General features: G+C 37.5%; 1 pseudogene; it reads left to right on the top strand.

Moving 5' to 3' along the window:
• The first annotated feature begins 440 nt into the window (after positions 1-440).
• Positions 441-1,443, top strand: LOC100021474 (glyceraldehyde-3-phosphate dehydrogenase-like; annotated as a pseudogene).
• The last annotated feature ends 17,492 nt before the right edge of the window (positions 1,444-18,935 follow it).

Here is an 18,935-nt window from a genome sequence, read left to right as displayed (position 1 = left end):
AGTATTTGTGAAGCACTTTACATATACCACTCATTTTATCCTTACAACAACCCCATAAAGTAGGTATTATTAATATACCCTTTTTATAGATGAAAAAACTGAGGATGAGAGATAAGTGATTTATAAAAGGTCATACAGTAGAAAATATATTGGAATGTGATTATCTTGAGAGCAGAGGCTGCTTTTGCATTTCTTTGGATGTGTCCCAGTGCTTGGGACACAACAAATAATTAATAAATGATTCTTGAGGACTTAAAACAGTGTTTGAGGCAGGATTTTAACTGAGGTCCTTTTAATTACAAGTCTGGGGGCTCTATAAACTATGTTATCTACAACCTACCAATAGAGAAATAGGAGAAAAGCTCAAAAAGGAATACCAAGCTCAGCTCTTCTCCCAAGCTTGCTGCCAGGATCCTCTTCTGCAGTCGCATCCCTTAGACAAGATAGTTAAGGTCGGAGTCAATGGATTTGGCTGTATTGGATGCCTGGTGACCAGGGCAGCATTCAACTCCATTGGAGTAGATATTGTGGCCATCAATGACCCCTTCATTGACCTCAGCTATATGGTTTACATGTTCCAATATGACTCCACCCATGGCAAATTCAAGGGCACTGTAAAGGCAGAGAATGGAAAGCTGGTGATCAATGGAAAACCCAATACCATCTTCCAGAAGCAGGATCCCGCCAACTGATTAAATGGGGAGATGCTGGAGTCGAGTTCGTTGTGGAGTCCACTAGAATCTTTACCACCATGGAAAAGGCTAGGGCTCACTTGAAGGGTGGAGCCAAGAGGGTCATTATCTCTGCTCCTTCTGCTGATGCCCCAATGTTCCTGATGGGGGTGATCCATGAGAAATATAAGTCCCTCAAGATTGTCAGTAATGCCTCCTACACTACCAACTGCTTGGGCCCCTTGGCCAAGGTCATTCATGACAACTTCAGCATTGTGAAAGGACTCATGACCACAGTCCATGCCATTACTGCTACCCAGAAGACAGTAGATGGCCCCTCTAGCAAGCTGTGGCATGATGGGTGTGGGGCTGACCAAAATATCATCCCTGATTCCACCAGTGCTGCCAAGGCTGTAGGCAAGGTCATACCTGAGCTGAACGGGAAGCTCACAGGCATGGCCTTCCATGTTCCCACTCCAAATGTGTCCGTGGTGGATCTGACTTGCTGACTGGAGAAAGCTGCCAAATATGATGACATTAAGAAGGTGGTGAAGCAAGTTGCAGAGGGATCCTTAAAGGGCATCTTGGGCTACACAGAGGACCAGGTTGTATCCTATGACTTTAACAGTGATACCCACTGTTCTACCTTCGATGCTGGAGTTGGCACTGTGCTCAACAACCATTTTGTCAAGCTCATTTCTTGGTATGACAATGAGTACGGTTACAGCACCATGTAGTAGAGCTCATGATGTACATGGCCTCCAAGCAGTAGGTGGAAAGTCATGGATCTTCATCCCCAGCCTAAAAAGAGTAGTTCCACCACTGGGGAGCCCACATCCATAATAACCTATATCCCTATGCTAGGGATCCCATGCCCGGTTCACAACCCTGCCCCAAAGCACCCCTATAGTGGGGGTGGGGGAGGAGCTTAGAGTCCTATCCTGTATACCATCAATAAAGTCATCACATTCAGTTAAAAAAAAAGGCATACCAAAAAGATGTAAAAAAAACTGAGAAACTAATGGCAGTTGGATTGAATTGTATACTAGCAGAGAACAAAATTGTTTTCTATAGAGACCGATGGAGTTACAGTTGTTGACAGAAAAGGATTGTATTGACTGGAGAGTTAAACATGGAGTCAGGAAGACTAGAGTTCAAATACTGCCTTAGATACATACTGTATGACTCTGGATAAGTCATTTAAATTCTGTCTGCTTGACAGAATCTTTAAATGGAGATGATAATAATAGAATCTGCCTCCTAGGGTATTTGTAGAGATAAAATCAGATAATATTTTAAAGACATTTTTGAACTTTAAGTGCTATAGAAATTCTATTATTCTTATTATTACCAAGAAAGTTAGACTTTATGACCATTTTCTAGTGTTCTCAAAAATGACTTAGTCACCAGAAGATAGTCATCTAATTAATTGAATGTTTGACCCTCTTCATTTTTCAATAGTAAGTGTCAATTCCAAGGCAGAAGAGTGGTAAAGGCTAGGTATTTGGGACTGAGTGACTTGCCCAGAGTCTTCATTATTTTCTTAAAGACCCTTATAAGTCTGGCATGTAGAGTCAGGCTTTTTTAGCTGTGTTTCTTTCCAAAAATTATTTTTTTTCCTCCAAGAGTTCTGCTATCCTCTTAAAGAAATGGATGAGAAGGGAGAAAGGAGATAAAACTGAGATTAAATGAATATATCTTTGCATTGTCTTCCCCTGAATCCCCTAATGTCTGTGACTCCCCAGTGAGGTTCCTGGAGAGTTACTCAGATGAAGCATATGGAATGCTTTCTAATCCCTTCATTACTCACCAAGGTATAGAAGTTACAGTATTGGCACTCAACTACCTGACTCATTTTAAATGTTGTTTTTGTTTTGTTTTGTTTTTTTGCTTCAGAAAAAATTGAGAAAAAAGGGAAAAGGCAACCAAAAGATGAAGAAACAAAAGAAGCTCCCTACAGCAAAACAGAGGCCTTGCCAATTGCATTAGAGAAATCTGAACACTGCCAAAGAGATGGCACAGCTCAACTTGCCTTATTCACCAGGGCTGGGAAGCAAACAGGGGCCAAGGCTGCAAAAAATGTGCTCTCAGTTTCAAATCAGGACAACATTAAATGTGTTGAAAGCTGACTTCAAGTCAGTCCCCAACTTCAGGGCTAAAAAGAGAGAGAAAGAAAGCAGAGAAGCTGGAAATGGCTGTCAGAGATGAGAATCCCAATGGAATATGATAAAATTGAAAGCTAGTGAACTCCTAGAGGGAAGAGATTGTGGCTTTCACAGCACCCTGTGCAAAGACCTGTCTAAGTATGGGTCTTTGACTCTAAGGATAATCCTTCAGGTGTGAATTTAACTCAACAATTTGTCTCCTATTTCCAGCTCTGTGTTTTGGCCAATTGGAATGATCACTATTCCCCCCTCTCCCCATCTCCTCCCATTTCCACCACAACCCCCCAAGGATAAAAATTCTCATTTCAAAAGACTTATGAATATTTCCCCTTCTTACACCTCTCTCTCCTCTTTCTACTCTCCCTAGCTACACAGAAAACATGAGTGCACTCCATAACACTTCAGGCTCTTATTTCAAACACCAATTATGATTCATCTCAATGATCCAAGACACTTGGGCCAACTCTCGTCTTGATGTGTATGTGCAGGCAAAAGGGATGAGAGTCAAGAAATAGCTGGACCTACAGAGAGAGAGGCTTCAAACCTAGTTAATTTAAGCCCTCCCCCACCCTGAAATTTGATTTAATTTCTACTTTCAAAAGGGGGAGAATAAACAGATTTTATTCCTCAGTCCCAACCTTCCCTTCTGGCAGAAATAAAATTCTCAATCTCTCTTCCCACTGGTCAGATTCTTTCCTCTCCCCACTCTCCCCAACTCTTTCCACCCCAGTAATAACATAGCATTAACATCTGCTAGGATGTTAGGAATTATCTCGGGACAAAAGGATCTCTCAAAAATAGTTAAACCACAAACTTGCTGTGGTTAAGAGTTATGGAACTGGAGACATGAGATAACTTTCCCAAGGATTTAAGAAAGTCAAGGCTACTTGAGAAGTCCTTGAATGTTTAGGGTTTGGGGTGAACTATTTAGTGGGCCAGCAGTAATAGCCAGTCTGTTTAAAAGTTCATGAATAAGAGATTGTATATAATATCTGTGTTATGAATTATACATGTCCACTCTGGAAGATGGGCAACTCCTCTATCTCACCCACCACTGCCAATTTCACCTTCGTTTTCAGGTCAACATGAAGCAACTTTACTTCCAACTGGTTCATTTTGGTCCTAGTGAAAAGAAGTCAGATCAGGAGAACAGGTTTGGGATGGATTGAAAATCCTTGACCTTGGTGAATCCCAGGTGTTAGTTTCCTTACAAAATCCCTTAGGATCTCTGAATTTCTTGATGAATTTCTCCAGGACTGTTGAAAGAGACTCCTAACACTTCTTTAGTAGTAGCAATGTAATGATCCAGGACAATTCTGAGGGACTTATGAGAAAGAACACTATCCACATTCAGAGGAAGATCTTTGGGAGTAGAAACAGAAGAAAAACATCTGCTTGATCACATGGGTCAATGGGGATATGATTGGGGTTATAAACTCTATATGATCACCCTAGTGCAAATATCAACAATATGGAAATAGGTCTTGACCAATGACACATGTAAAACACAGTGGAATTGTGCCTCGGCTATGAAAGGGGTTTGGGAGGTGAGGAGGGAAAGAACATGATTTTTGTAATCCTGGAAAAATACTCTAAATTAATCAATTAAATAAAATTTTAAAAAATAAAAGAAAAAAGAAAGAGATGCCTAATAAGCTTTATCACTTCTACTCTCTCCCCTTTCCAAACCATTCTTCATACCATTGGCAGATTAATCTTCCTAATGCACAGTTCTGATCACCTTCCTGTTCAAAAACCTTTAGTGACTCTCCATTATCTATGGAATAAAGAATTAACTCTTTACCCTATCAGGCCAGCCTCCACTCACCTTACCAGTTGTATCTCTTCTCACTCTTCTCCATGCACTTGAAGTTTCAGCACAACCACATACTTATCTGCTCTGTATTACCTATAATAAATGTGATGTCCATGTCTCTGCCCACTCCCAATGGATTATAAAATGCCTTAAAAGAAGGACTCTTTTAGTTTTTATCTGCACATCTACCTTGGCACTGAGTGCAGTGTTTGCATATGGCAGACATATATTAAGTGTACTTTGAATTGGATCATTCCTACCATACTTATCCAAATTCATTCTATTACCCTAACCTGTACATTGGAAGTACATTAGATAGTATAATGGAAGGTCCTTTAGAAATCTAGTTCGGATGGAGAAATTGGGGATCTAGGAAACAAAATGACTTGTTCTAATTAATGACATAGCCAGGTCTAGAAGCTAGATTTCCTGAAACTCAGTGCATTGCTCCTTAAACTTCACAATTGTGGATTCTCTAGTTCCCCAAAGGAAAAGGGTAGGGAAATTGGGGGAAAAAAGCAAAACAGTAAGTTGCAAAGAAATCACAGAATTCATATGTTCAAAGTTGGAAGAGACCTTAAACATCATGAAGTCCAACCCAATTATGAAGGAACAAATTTGGACAGAGTCAAGAAAGCACACTGGCTCTGGAGTCAGAAGAACTGGGCTCCATTCACTTCTAATACTCATTTCCTCATGACTTTGGAGAAGTCATTTAACTTTTCTTAGATTTGGTTTCCTCATCTAATGAATGAGAAGGTTGGACTAAGTGACCTCTTAGATCTCTTTCCAGCTCTAGTTCTAGGATCCTATACCCCTATTAACTGGGTTCAAATTCCCCAGTACTTATACTTGACTCTTGTGTGACCTACAGATAGTCAATTAAACTCTCTTGGATTTATTTTCTTTATCTACAAAAGGGGGAGATTAGATTTAAATACTCTCTAAAGTATCGTCTACCTCCATACCTATGACCTGATGAATCTGTTTTACCTTTTGCAACCTTCCTGATAAGAAATCATTCAACTTCAGTTTCACAATTTCACAGGTAAGGAAACTAACTGTGTCCCATAATTTTTTAACCCTTTCCCTTCCATCTTAGGATCAATACTAAGTATTAGTTCCAATACAGAAAAGTGATAAAGCTAAGCAATTAGGATTATGTAACTTGCCCAGGGTTCCACAGCAAGGAAGTATCTAAGGCCAGATTTGAACCCAGGACCTCCTTTCTCTAAGCTTAGGTCTCACACTACTGAGCCACCTAGTTTCCCCACATCACATATTTTTGAAGGTACTAGTTCTTTCCATTGAGGCCAAATATAAAATACCTAATTTTTTCCCTAAAGATTAATTTTTAGTTATTATAAGATACCATTCTGGTTGTCCTCCCCTGGAAATTCTCAAGATTGCAAATGGTCTTCCTGGTAGATGGCCCCCAGAGCTGAGCATGATATAGTAGGTGTTATCTCATCTGGGTAGCATATAGTCACCTCCTTGATTCTTGTCATAATATTTTAGGAATGTAACCTAAAACGGAATGATCTTCTTTTTTTGTACAATAATAGCTTATATTTAGAAAGCATTTAAAGTTACCTCTAAGATTAGAAGAGATCCACAGGGTCTTTTTGATTTTAGAGATGAAGAACTTGAAAATAAAAGAAATTAAATGACTTGTCTAAGGTCACACAGGGAATAATTGGAAAAGAAAAGATTCAAACCCAAGTCTCAAACCTAAGTCCCCAATTTTCAAAACCAGCATTAATTCCCAAGTACTCTCACTTTTGCCACAACAATACTAGGAAGAAAGAAATTAAGGTGATAATATTCTTATTTCATAGAAGAGGGAACTGAGTCTCAGAGAAATTAAATAATATACTGATTCCTGGTCATAACACTAATCAAATCCAATAAATAGGCACTCTCAAACTCATTTAGCAGAGGCATAAACTGGTCTGATCATTACAGAATGCAATTTGAAATTACACAAAGGAAGTAACTAAAATATCCTCTGGCCTAAAGATTCCACTGCTATATTTACCTACCAAGGAGGTAAAAAATGGAAAGGTCTGATGAATACCAATATATTCCTAGTAGCATTTTTATTACAAAGAATTGGAAACAAAATAGATGTCCATCCATTGAAAAATGAACGAACCAATTGCAATATATGAATATGATGGAATATTACTGTGCAGAAGGAAATAATGAATATAAAGACTTTAGAGAATCATGGGATAAATGATATGAACTGATGTAAATTGAAATAAGCAGAGCCAAAAATATTATACATAACTCATAACTATAGCAGTGAAAATAGAAACTAACTAGTTACAATGTCCATACTTATCTCTAAAGAAGAAGTGAGGGGGAAAACCCACTAATCTCTTTTCTTGAAAATATGTGGACTTTCAGATTGGAATGGACCATTTTACACACACACACACACACACACACACACACACACACATATATATATATATATATACACATACATATATATATATACACATACATATATATACATATATATGTATACATATATATAATGTCATACTTAATTTAAATATTGGTGGGTTTTATGAAATTATTGGTTTTTTTGTAACAAAAGATGACTAAGAATCAGGGGGAAGGATATATTTGGAAATGAAGGTAATAGGAAGCCAAAAGATATCAATTTTTTTTTAAGTTGCTTGAATGTAGGACCTCTTTTCAACATTAAGTGAATTTAAATGAACTGCAGTTTCTGATCTGATCTGATCTGTATTATATATATTTAATTGAAAAAAATCACAATTTGAAAACCAGCATAATGACATGATTGGAATTGTAATGCTTTCTGTGTTAATGTAATTAAATGAAACTGTTTTTTGATTTGAGAGAGAGGAGAGAGAGCTTATAAGTATCAGAGAGTTGGAATTTGAATCCAAGTCTCCCAAATCTCTCTGAAAAAGCCAGGGTTTTCATGTGATCCCCCCACCCCTGCTTTTCCTTACACAAAGCTGATGACTTTCAGAACTTGGCAGAGCATTCTAAGTGCATCATTAGGAAAAACAATAGAAATGTGGGTTACCCACATTTCTAGGACTTCCAGAGGGCCAGGACTATTATTGCTGTCTCCTTCCAGATTGCATTTCTTTTATACCAAACAGTAGATATACAATCTAAGGTATGCATCTTCAGGGTGGAGATGTTAATGATTCCTATTGATTGAGCTCATCAGAGCTCAATATCTTAGAGTTAGTAGTAGTTTCTAGGACTGTCTTATTTCCTGACAGGATGCAATTAAACCACTCCCAGAAAAATGATGGTTTGGGAATCTCTTTTACTCTAGGGAAGGAGACACCAATGTCCCAGAAGTAATGTGGTACATGGGGAAAAATTTCAGGTATTCCAATTTAGGCATTTATAAGCAGAATCAGGTTTGGAGTGGGACAACTCACTTTTCCTCTCTAACTCTCAGTTTTTTTATCTGTAAAATGGAGATGAAACTTTCACTACCTGTCTCACTAGATGGTTGTGAGGAAAGCAGGAGTAAGTGTGAATTATTAATAATTAATTCAATTCAACAAGCATTTATTAATGGCTTATTGTGTGTAAAGACATTGTACTAGACCCAGGAGCCTCAAAGGTTAAAAATGAAATAGTACCTAATGTTAAAGAATTTCCATTCTACTCACATGTAATCATAATAATAAATATATCTGAATTTGGAAATTGAAAGGCAGTGTAAAATAATGGATAGAGGTGACCTCAGAGTCAGGAAGAAGTAAGTCCAAGTCTCACCTCTGACACATGCTACTCATGTGACTCAATACCCAAGACAAGTCTCTAAGATTGTAAATTAGAAAACAATTATCCATTTGCTTTGGTTAAGAGAGAGGCCCCTCACAGGGAACTAACTAGTCCACACAAATGAATAAATAACCAGGAATTTTTCACGATGTGTTACTTAAATTCCTCAGGTTGTATGCAGATTAAGCCCTTTCCTCTAGTTAGCCTCTCCTATGATAGCTATTTACTTCCTTGGAAATAACTATTAAATCACTGTTCTGCATTTAGAATGTAATGCTCCTTAATCCCTTTGGGATTATTGTTCCAACCATCATCATTATTTTTATTGATCAATATTGCATTAGCTTTAGTACATAAGCACACACTGGCAAAGCTAAAAGGAAAGGGGCTGCTACCTTTTTTGCCAAAAGTAGGATTCTCCCTGGCCTGAAGTATCTTTTCATAAATTCAGAAGCAAGGAGCTATGCTATCCATACACCATGCCATAATCCACTCCTGTGTCCCAGGGGTTCCCCGTTACATATTGGATATTTTTGAATTTGCTTTAAAGCCTTTCATTATCGAATAGTGTTTGGGGAGCTGGTGTGTAATGAGGAAATTGGCAGGCATCCCAGAGTGATCCGAGGGGCTGGGATTCGGAATGCTAAACCACTATTCAAAATGTAAGTAATTAAAATTAATTAAAAATCATTAAACAAACCTTCACTCTTGCAATTTCAAGGTGCAACCCAAGTCACCAAAGCTCATAAAGGATGTGCATGCCATCATGTCTCCATGAAATATTTCCATGACCTGAGCATTGACTAGGGGACCAGAGCTGGCAGAAGCAGGGGCTATATGCCAGGACAATTTAAACCCTGCATTTAAACAGAACTAAAGGCAAATAACAACACATCCCCATGACAATGTCATTGATGATGCACTTTCTGCCAATCAATCGACTACTAAGTATTTATGGAGGCCCTGCCATTGATTTGGCACAGTGCTGGGCCCTAGAGGTAGTACAATGGAAAGAGCTTTGACTCTGGAGTCAAAGGACCTGGGTTCAAATCTCACTTCTGATTTTTACTACCAGTAGAACCTTAGACAGCAGGATTGGAGTAGATGGTGCCTTCTGGCTCTAAAACTGGGATGCAGGCATGGCAGCTTGCTATTTGTCTGACCTCAAGGAAATCACATAATGTACCTAGGTCTGTTTCCTCAACTGTAAAGTGAAAGAATTGAATGAGGTGGTCTCTGAGGACCCTTTCAACAATCATATATATATATGTGATATATATATATATATATATATATATATGATTTCATGATCCTATGCATAATAACAGGAGCCTGAGATTAAAAGTTCCTTATATTCCAATTGGGGCTACAAAACTAATAGATGTAAAACATAACAAGATAGGATAGGACATAGAATAAGACATGGTGAAATTGTATGATATAAATTATAAGCTCCTATTTCATTCTTTGCATTTGTGAGGCCAGAACATAGACACCTAGTAGTTGCATAATGAAGGCTTATTGATGATTAGTATCATAAGGGCATGATCCTAACTAGAACAGAATGTTGAAAGCACATGATTTAGAACTAGCAGAACTAGAGAGTTAGAAGAGTTTGGAGACATTTTAATTCATCCCTTTTAAATTTATAAATAAAAAAGCTGAGGCCTGGAGAATTTTGTGCAAGGTCACACAAAATAGAATTTGAGGGTTTATAAAGACCTCGGCAGCCATCAAGTACAGCCTATAAACAAAACAAAAAACAAAATCTTCATTTTAATATCCCCAACAAGTGGTCATCTGAGCCCTTCTTGAAGACCTTCCAGAGGGGGCAACCCAGCATCTCTTAAGGAAGACCATTCTACTTTTAGATAGCTATAATTGCAGTAAGTTTTTCCTGATATCAAATCTAAATTTCTCTCTTCAATTTATACCCATTGCTCCTGCTTCTGCTTTCTAGAAACACATAGAAGAAATCTAATTTCATTTTCACATGATGGTCCTTTAAATACTTGAAAATAACTATCAGGTACCTTTTTAATCTTGCATCATCCAGTTTCTTTAAGTAATCCTCCTATGATATAGTCTCAAGATTCTTCAACATCTGAGTTTCTATACTCTAGATATTCATGATCTTATCAACAGGATATATAGAATGTTCAGCACCTCTGGTGTGAGGACTTGCTAAATAAACCCTTTTCAGGGCTGCTCATCCATCTTTGGTGTCCATCTATTGCCCAACTCTCATCTTTGGCTCCAAGAAGCTTTAATATGTACAGTGACTACACTCCAGAAAAAAACATTTAAGCAGATGGGATAAACCAGGTTGAGGGTAACTGACAGCCCTCATACTTGTTATTGATGTCTATAAGAAACTTGTTAGGTAGATGTCTATGCCAAACACATGAAGAATTCCTGCAGCAGAATAAGTAGATACAAGCAATTTGGCCTTGAAGACAGCTTAAGTAGATCCTTCAGAGCACTTAGAACTTGGTCAGACATGGAATACACCAAGATGATTTACTATATCATAAGCCATTGATAGTCATCTTGAATTTTGTCTTGCCATGGATTTTTTTCAAATTCTTTAATTGTATATTTAGTAACCACCATCATCACCACAAACAAAACATTTTAAATAAAAAATTGAAAAAAAAAAGATGTGCAAAACCACAAACTTCACATTGGTTACAATGTTTAAAGATATGTAAATTGTAAATGTGTGCTAATATAATCATTTGCTTTAGAGTTCGCTTTCAATTTGCTTTATTCCAATACTTTTTTCTCTTGATTTTGTGACTTAGATTTTTTAATGTAGTCATAGTATATATTTTTCTTATTTTTTTCTTCTCTTTTCATCTCTTCATATGTTCTCCTCATTTTCCTTATATTTCTAATATTTGTCATTTCTTGATATAATACAATACAGTATATTCAAATATCATATTCTATTCAGTCAGATCTCATAATCATTGTATTTGTGTTGATTCCAGTTATTTTGTCATTATAAACAAAACTTACATGAATATTTTCATATATACACAGCTTCTTACCATCTCAATAATTCCATTTCAGCTTAATCCTAGTAATGGGATACCTAGGTTAATGAGCAGAAACAGCTTTACAAGTCTTAAAGTATATTTCCATCATTTTCTAAAAAAACATTTCACAGCTACTCTAGAAATGTAATAATAGTAAACCTGTTTCTCCATGTTTCTATTAGCATTTAATTTTACCAACTTTACTAGAGAAAGAACATGAATCATGTAACCATAAAAATATTCTAAATTAATTAAATAAAATTTTCAATTAAATAAACAAACTCCTATCCATCTCCTTAACACACACACACACACACACACACACACACACACACACACACACATATATATATATATATATATATATATATATATATATATATATATTAGATTTATCTAATTCTGAGAGGGGAAATTAAAGTCTCCCTATATTTTTACTACTTTGTTATCTATTCCCATCTTTATCTCATTTAGTTTTTCCACAAAAAATTTGGATGCTATAAAACTTGGTGCATACAAGTACAATATTGATAATAATATAATAATAATAATATAATATAATATAATATAATAATATTCATTATCTATAGTACCTTCCAACATGAGATAGTTACTGTTCATCTCTTCCAATTATTTCCACTTTAGCCTCAACTTTGTCAGAAATTATATTGTTATCACCACCTTCTCTGGATCAGCTGAGGTATAATATATTCTGCCTCAGCCTCTCACGTTCATTCTACATTTGTTTCTCATTTGCAGTGCATTTCTTATAAACAAAGTATTGTCAGGTGCTGGTTTTTTATCCTTTCTGCTATCCATTTTCTTCCCATGGGTGAATTCATCCTATTTACACTCAATGTCATAGTTACTAGCTGTGAATTACCATCTACTCCATTCCTCCTCACTATTTGTCCCCCTCTTCTTTTCTTTCTGCTGTATCCCTCCTTAGATGTCCAAATTTCTTTGACCAATACATCTCCAATTCACATTTATTCCCCCAAATCTTCCCTTATCCTCTTCCTTGCTCTTCTAGTACCAAATTGGTTCACCTTTCCAATGGTCCCTTACTTGTCCCTTTCCCCTTACATTTTAATTCTTATTCTAACCACCTTTCCAAAAACCCCTTCCTTATCCCCCAACAATGCTGTCCTACTTCTTGATGTGAGTTTGATTCTAAAAATACTTCCCCTATCTTGTTCTAAGAGTCCTCTCACCTTGCCTCACTCTCGACTGATAAGTACTTCCCTTTAAGGATTCCTCCCTTCCTGACTTTTTCTTATCCCCTTGCCTTTCTTTCTCTTAACCCACCCCTTCCTTCTCTTATTCCTTTAGTACCCTAAAGGGACTCCCAGTCCTTCCTTTATCCCATTCCCCTTCCCTCCTGTTTTTCTGTAAATTAAAGAAGTTTTTGTCTTTCTAAATGTGTATTTTCTTCTCTCTTTGTCCTGTGAAGATGGGATTGACTCTCCCCTTTCTTACTTTTAAATTTAATCAACCAAAAGAGTAGCACCCCTACTTAACACTGAGTAGGGAAGGTTCACAAGTCACTTACTAAAGTGGGTGACAACTCCAGAAGTGACTAACAATCCCCTGGGCAGTCCTAAGCAAATTTAAAGACTGCTATTGGTCCCCATAAAGTGGAGGAAGGGACAGGAAGTGATGTAAAAAAGAGACTATGAAAGATGATGAATTTCCTGTGCAAGAAATCAGCTTCTTCATGAATTTTTGGGTTAGAGGATCTTGTACTGGGACTGTAGCTTAGAGCTACAACTTGGACCTGGGACTCTTGATCTTGGACTGCTTCTGATAAGATTTCTCCTGGATCTTTTCCCTTTGGAGCTTCAGCTTGGATGAATGAAAATCTGACCCTCCTTTCCTGGCTTCTAGAGAGATTAATTCTGGAAAGGCCTCCCCTTCTTTGGACACTAACAAGTCCTCCAGCTGAGAGGTTAACAAGTCCTGCTTGGATTGAGCAACATTAGGGTGATAGACTAGACATTTTCTCTACCTTCTTTTACATTCTTCTACTTTCACTTTTTCCACCTCTTTGTAAATAAAACTATTGAAAGTCATTTTGACTTGAGCTGTAATATTTTTAAATTGGAAACCACAGGATTATCTTAAAATTCTCATATATTTAGTCCAACCACAAAATTTAATTCCTTACAGTCCAGAGTCTGAAGAGAGTAGGGTTCTAGTTGTACCAGCCCTCCACCCCTTCTTCCCCTTCTCCATTTCAGTTCCTCCATCCATTCCTCCTCAATATGAGATAGCCATTCTACCCTACCTCCTCCTCATCTATTCCACTACCATTTTGACTCATTTTGTTATATTTACCTTGATCTTGAGTATTCCATCTATAAATGCCACTTCAAAATACCAAGGCATTGATGCCATTCCCAGGGGCATGGATTATATAATCCCATACCAGAATAAAACAATTTAATCTTTTGGGATGCTTATGATTAGTCTATCATAATTACTTTTATATATTTCTTATAGATCACATTTTCCACTAAGTTCTGGGTTTTCCCCCAGGAATAATTGAAACTCCTTTAGTTTGTTAAGTATCCATTTTTTACCTTTTATGATTATTCCCAGCTTTGCTAGATATATTATTCTTGGTTGTAAACTCAGTTCTTTTGCTCTGTGAAATACTGTGTTCCATACTCCGTATTCTTTAGTTGTGGCTGCTCTTATGCTAAATTGTTTTTTTCCTTGTTATTTATAGTATTTTCTCTTTATCCTGTGAGCTGTGGAACTTCGCAATGATATTCCTGTGCATTTTTAATCTTTGGGTCTCTTTGAGATTGTGATCACTGAATTCTTTCAAATCCTATTTTAACCTCTGATTCTAGAATTTCTGGGCAGTTTTCCTTGATGACTTTTTGAGATATCATTTCTAAGTTCTTTTTTGATTGTAACTTTCTGGGAGTCCATCTATTCTTATATTGTCTCTCCTTTATCTATCTTCCAAGTCAGTTGACTTTGTAATATGTGATATTTTCTCTTCTCTTCTTTTAATTTGCTTTATTATTTCTTGTTTTCTCATGAAATTGTTTGCTTCTCCTTGTCCAGTTGCAGTTCTTAATAAATGTTTTCTTCCATGAGTTTCTCAATTTCTTTTTCCATTTGGGTGATCTTTCTTTCATAATTTTCTTGATTTTCATTCATTGCTCTTATTTTTTTCTCTAATTTTTTCTTCAACATCTCTCATTTGGTTTTTGAGGTCTTCTTAAAGCTCTTCCAAAAACTCTTTTTGAGCTTGTAGTGATTTACTATATTCCTTCGCTGTTTTTGAAATAGTTGATTTTTTTTTTACTGTCCTCTGAGTTTAAATCAAGGTCTTCTCTCTACCCACATTAGCTATTAATAGTTGTGTTCTTTCTCCTTTGCTTGCTTATCTAATTTTTTTTTAAATTTTAGTGGGTAGACCAATAGATTTAATTATCATCTTTTTGTTCATGTTCTAGGGTACCTGGTGTGCTGGGGTATGTTACATCAGGTTTTAGGATTTTTTTGTATTTGTTTTTTCCTGTGTCCTTATTAGTTATTCCAATTTTTATAGCTCAAGGTATAGGGTACTCCCAGGTCCCATTCAAGCCCCACAATGTAACTGACCTCAAGTATTCCAACCAGAGCCCATGGCAGTTCTGCCACTATAGCTTCAAGCAACCAGTCTGTCTCTCCTTGTGGCAGCTCAGTTGGCAGAAATCAGGTACTCCATTCTCCTGGGAATGATTGTAGCTGGCAGGGTCCCAATCCCTCAGCAACTATACTCATCAGTGCATTATCCTTCCTGACTCTTCATCTCCTTCTGTGGCAGCCCAGTACAAAACGGGTGTCTAGTCTGTATTCCTTGGGCCTCCAACGTCCCTCATTTATAAGTAAAAAGGCTTGAGTTCCTGCCCTTAACAACCTGGCACCAAATACTCTGTGATGTCCCACTCCTTCTGTACCTAGTTGTGGGCCAGTGGGGGGTCTCCAGGACTGAGGTCATAGCAGTCACAGCCACTCCCACGGACCCCTGCTGAGGATTCCAGTGGAATCTTTGGGGATATAAACTCCAGGGCTCAGCAAAAAAAGGGCTGTTTCTGGTTCCCCAACTCTACACCCCAGGGGCTGCCTTGCTGTTTGTTGGTTCCACACTATTTTCTCTGTTCCTACCCCCAGAACCTGTGTTGGTGGGACTAAAGCCAGGGAACTCAGAAACCTTGCTCCCTAGTTGTCCTTGGCTCATCTGCTTTACTCCCAATTCTCATTTTGCTGCTTTTAGCATTGATTCTGTGGAATTATTTTCAGTGGCTTTTGAGAGATGTCAGAGGGTAAGGAAGCTTCATGCCCTTCTCTGCCATCTTCCCACAATTCACTCCTTTGCCATTGGATTTTGATTACTCTGGAAGAAGGAAGTGTAAAAATTAAATTATATCTCTAATAATGAAAATATTATATCTTATGAGATTTATTAAGGATCATTAGAAATCAAGGAATAAAGAAGACACAAAATAAAAACCATGTGCCAATGACTGATTAGCCCATTTAAAATCACTGTACTTAGCTTACCACTATACTTGCTACATCATTGCAAAGGAAGAGATGGTGGGAGGTGTTACTGCCAGTTAAATATCAGTTGTGATCTTGCCAACATGGAGACTCAGGAGAGATTATAGGGAATTCTGGGAAATACCAAGGACTTCTGGGTAATGAAGTCTAAGGTTCAAAATCTCCATTTTTACAGAAGGAGATTGATGCCTTTGTGGGATTCTGCCTTACTTAAATGCAATAAACATGCAAATCAAGACAACATCCATACTCTAACATCATGATATCACTAGTTTTCTTCGACTACAAAAAATGAACAACAACCTTATCAAAGTCCTTTTTAATCTATGGTGCCCATGACTGAGCATAATACTTTTGATGTGGTCTTTTGAATGCAGAACATAATGGGATGACCCTTCCCTGTTCCTAGAAGCTGTCTCCCTCTTAATCAGTCCAAGAGTTCATTAGCTTTTTCAGACTACTGCATCATAATATTGACTCATTTTGAATCTGCAGACCACTAAAATCTCTAGATCTTATCCAGAACAACTGCTGTCTACACATAACTCAATATCTTATGCTTGTGAAAGTTGATTTTTATATTCAAGTTCAAGACTTTGCATTTATTCTACTTGAATCTAATATAATTAGATTCAACCTAATATTCTAGCTTGTCAATATCCCTTCAGACCCCGTGTTATCTATTTTCCCCAAATTTGTACCTTTACAAATCTAAAAAGCAGAGAACAGCCATGCTTTTTAACCAGAGCATTAATAAAAATATTAACTCGTACAAGACCAAGCTCAGATACCTGAGATAGACTACTGGAAACCTCTTGCCACAGAACTACAGTCATCCCTCACTATAATGTGGTTCACTTATTAGGGCTTCACTGTATCACAGATTTTTTTAAAAAATTGAATTCTATATTGTGGAGTTTTCACTATATAGAGGGACCAACTACAGCACTGTGTTCTGTATCCTGGGTTCTGATTGGCTCGGTATTTATAAGAGTGTGGAAAAGGTTTATAGGAGAATGAGAAGGGTTTATAAAGCCTTAAAATATAAATAATAAAATAAATATAATGTCTCTACTTCATGGATTTTCACCTATCACCACAGTCTCTGGAATATAACTCCCTTGATAGGTGAGGGATCACTATATTTACAACCACTTTTTGAATCCAAGATACAACTTGAGCTGAACCCACCTGATGGTACTATCATCTTCTCAATCCTCTCCACAAGAATAATATGAGATACTATGATATGATCAAAGGATTTGCTAAAATCTAGGTAAATTATAACAATTGGGTGGCACAGTGGATAGAGTGCCAGGCCCAGAATCAGGAAGACTCATCTTCCTGAGTTCAAATCTGGTCTCAGATACTAGCTTTTTCCCTAAAATTAAGAATGCATGTCAGACTATGTTAAAGTTTCCTCTCCTATCACAAACTATAAGATGGAATGGTGGCATCTCTCCAAATTCTTATCATAGTAAATAGCAGAGAAAGTATGTGAACTAGAGTCACTTGACTCCAGTTTCAATTATCTTGTAGTACATTGCTTCTGACAGTAGAAAATAAATCGAATACAAAGAGTCCTGAAAACCAAGTGGCAGGTTCCCTTAATCCATTCTGTAAGGAACAAGACTCAAAACAATAGACTCTATGGGTTGGAAGCAACCTCAAGAAATCCTAGCTATCTCTTTGCTTCTTAACAAGACTACACCTAAGAGACATTAGGTCTAGTATAATCTCTTTGTTACTTCCCTTTCAGAAATTCCATTGTATCTGTGTACCCATCACTTATTCCTTATTACAACACGATGGGGCAAGAATGATAGAGATTAATAAATCTCCTGGGTACAGGTGAACAAATCAAAAATATTGTAATCTGCCCACAACCACACAGCCAAGTTAGTCATGGAGCCAAGAATAGCCAAGCATCTTGATCTTCAACTCATCAAGAGCTTGGAGAGGGGGAAGGGATGTGGGGCAGGTGAGAATGTGCCAACAAAGATGATTGTAGACACCCTATTCCCAAATATTTTAATGAAAGGACAATTATTTACATAGGATAGGTTGAGTACAAAGTTTTCTAGAGAGGCAAGTATGGATATAACGGCTCACCCCCCATGACTGGGCTATACCCAGATTCTGGGATATAGGGACTTTGTCTCACTGAGCTTCTCTAGAGGAACTAAGGAAGGTAACTGATGGTAACATGACTGTCACTTCCTGTCTTGGTGTAAGGAGAAGCGGTATTGCTGGAATATCTTACAGGACACCTGCCCTTTGGCCTGTAATTTACATTGTCACACATGATTAGTGTGCTTAAAAAAGATCATATCACCATGCTCTACAGTAACCATGTCTTCCTGTCCACCTCTCCATCCCCAGATGGGGAATTCAGCCTAATTTAACATGAGTGACAGTTTCTGCTCATGAGAAGACCCATGTCTCAGTTACCATGGAGACAGAATTACCTCTCTTCCTTCCAGGTCAGGGCCCCAAACAGGCTCTTTTTGTTGCTTTGCACCTGTGTCAGTGAGAACACACAAACATACATGCACTCACACACACATGTCAGAGCCTCCTTCCTAGATCTTGAGGTCTAGACAATGTAGGCTAATGGATAGAGAGCCTTGGGCTGACACAGAGCTTTATCTGTCTGATACCCTTGACTCACTGGGAAAAGTAGCTCCATCTCTAAGGAGCCCAGTTTCACCACATATTAGATGGATAAAATAACTTCTGTTCCTCTTTGTTTTACAGGATTGGGAAAAGGAAAAGGAAGAGAAAACCTATGAACTGCTCAGAACCATGAAAATCAAGACAGTGAAATAAGGAAGTCAGATGATGCAATAAATGGGCATGTGGTTGCACAACAATATAGACAAAAGGA

Source organism: Monodelphis domestica, chromosome 2, assembly GCF_027887165.1.
Source record: "Monodelphis domestica isolate mMonDom1 chromosome 2, mMonDom1.pri, whole genome shotgun sequence".
Taxonomy (NCBI): domain Eukaryota; kingdom Metazoa; phylum Chordata; class Mammalia; order Didelphimorphia; family Didelphidae; genus Monodelphis; species Monodelphis domestica.
The sequence above is the reverse complement of the archived record's forward strand: the minus strand, read 5'-3'. Positions and strand labels throughout refer to the sequence as shown.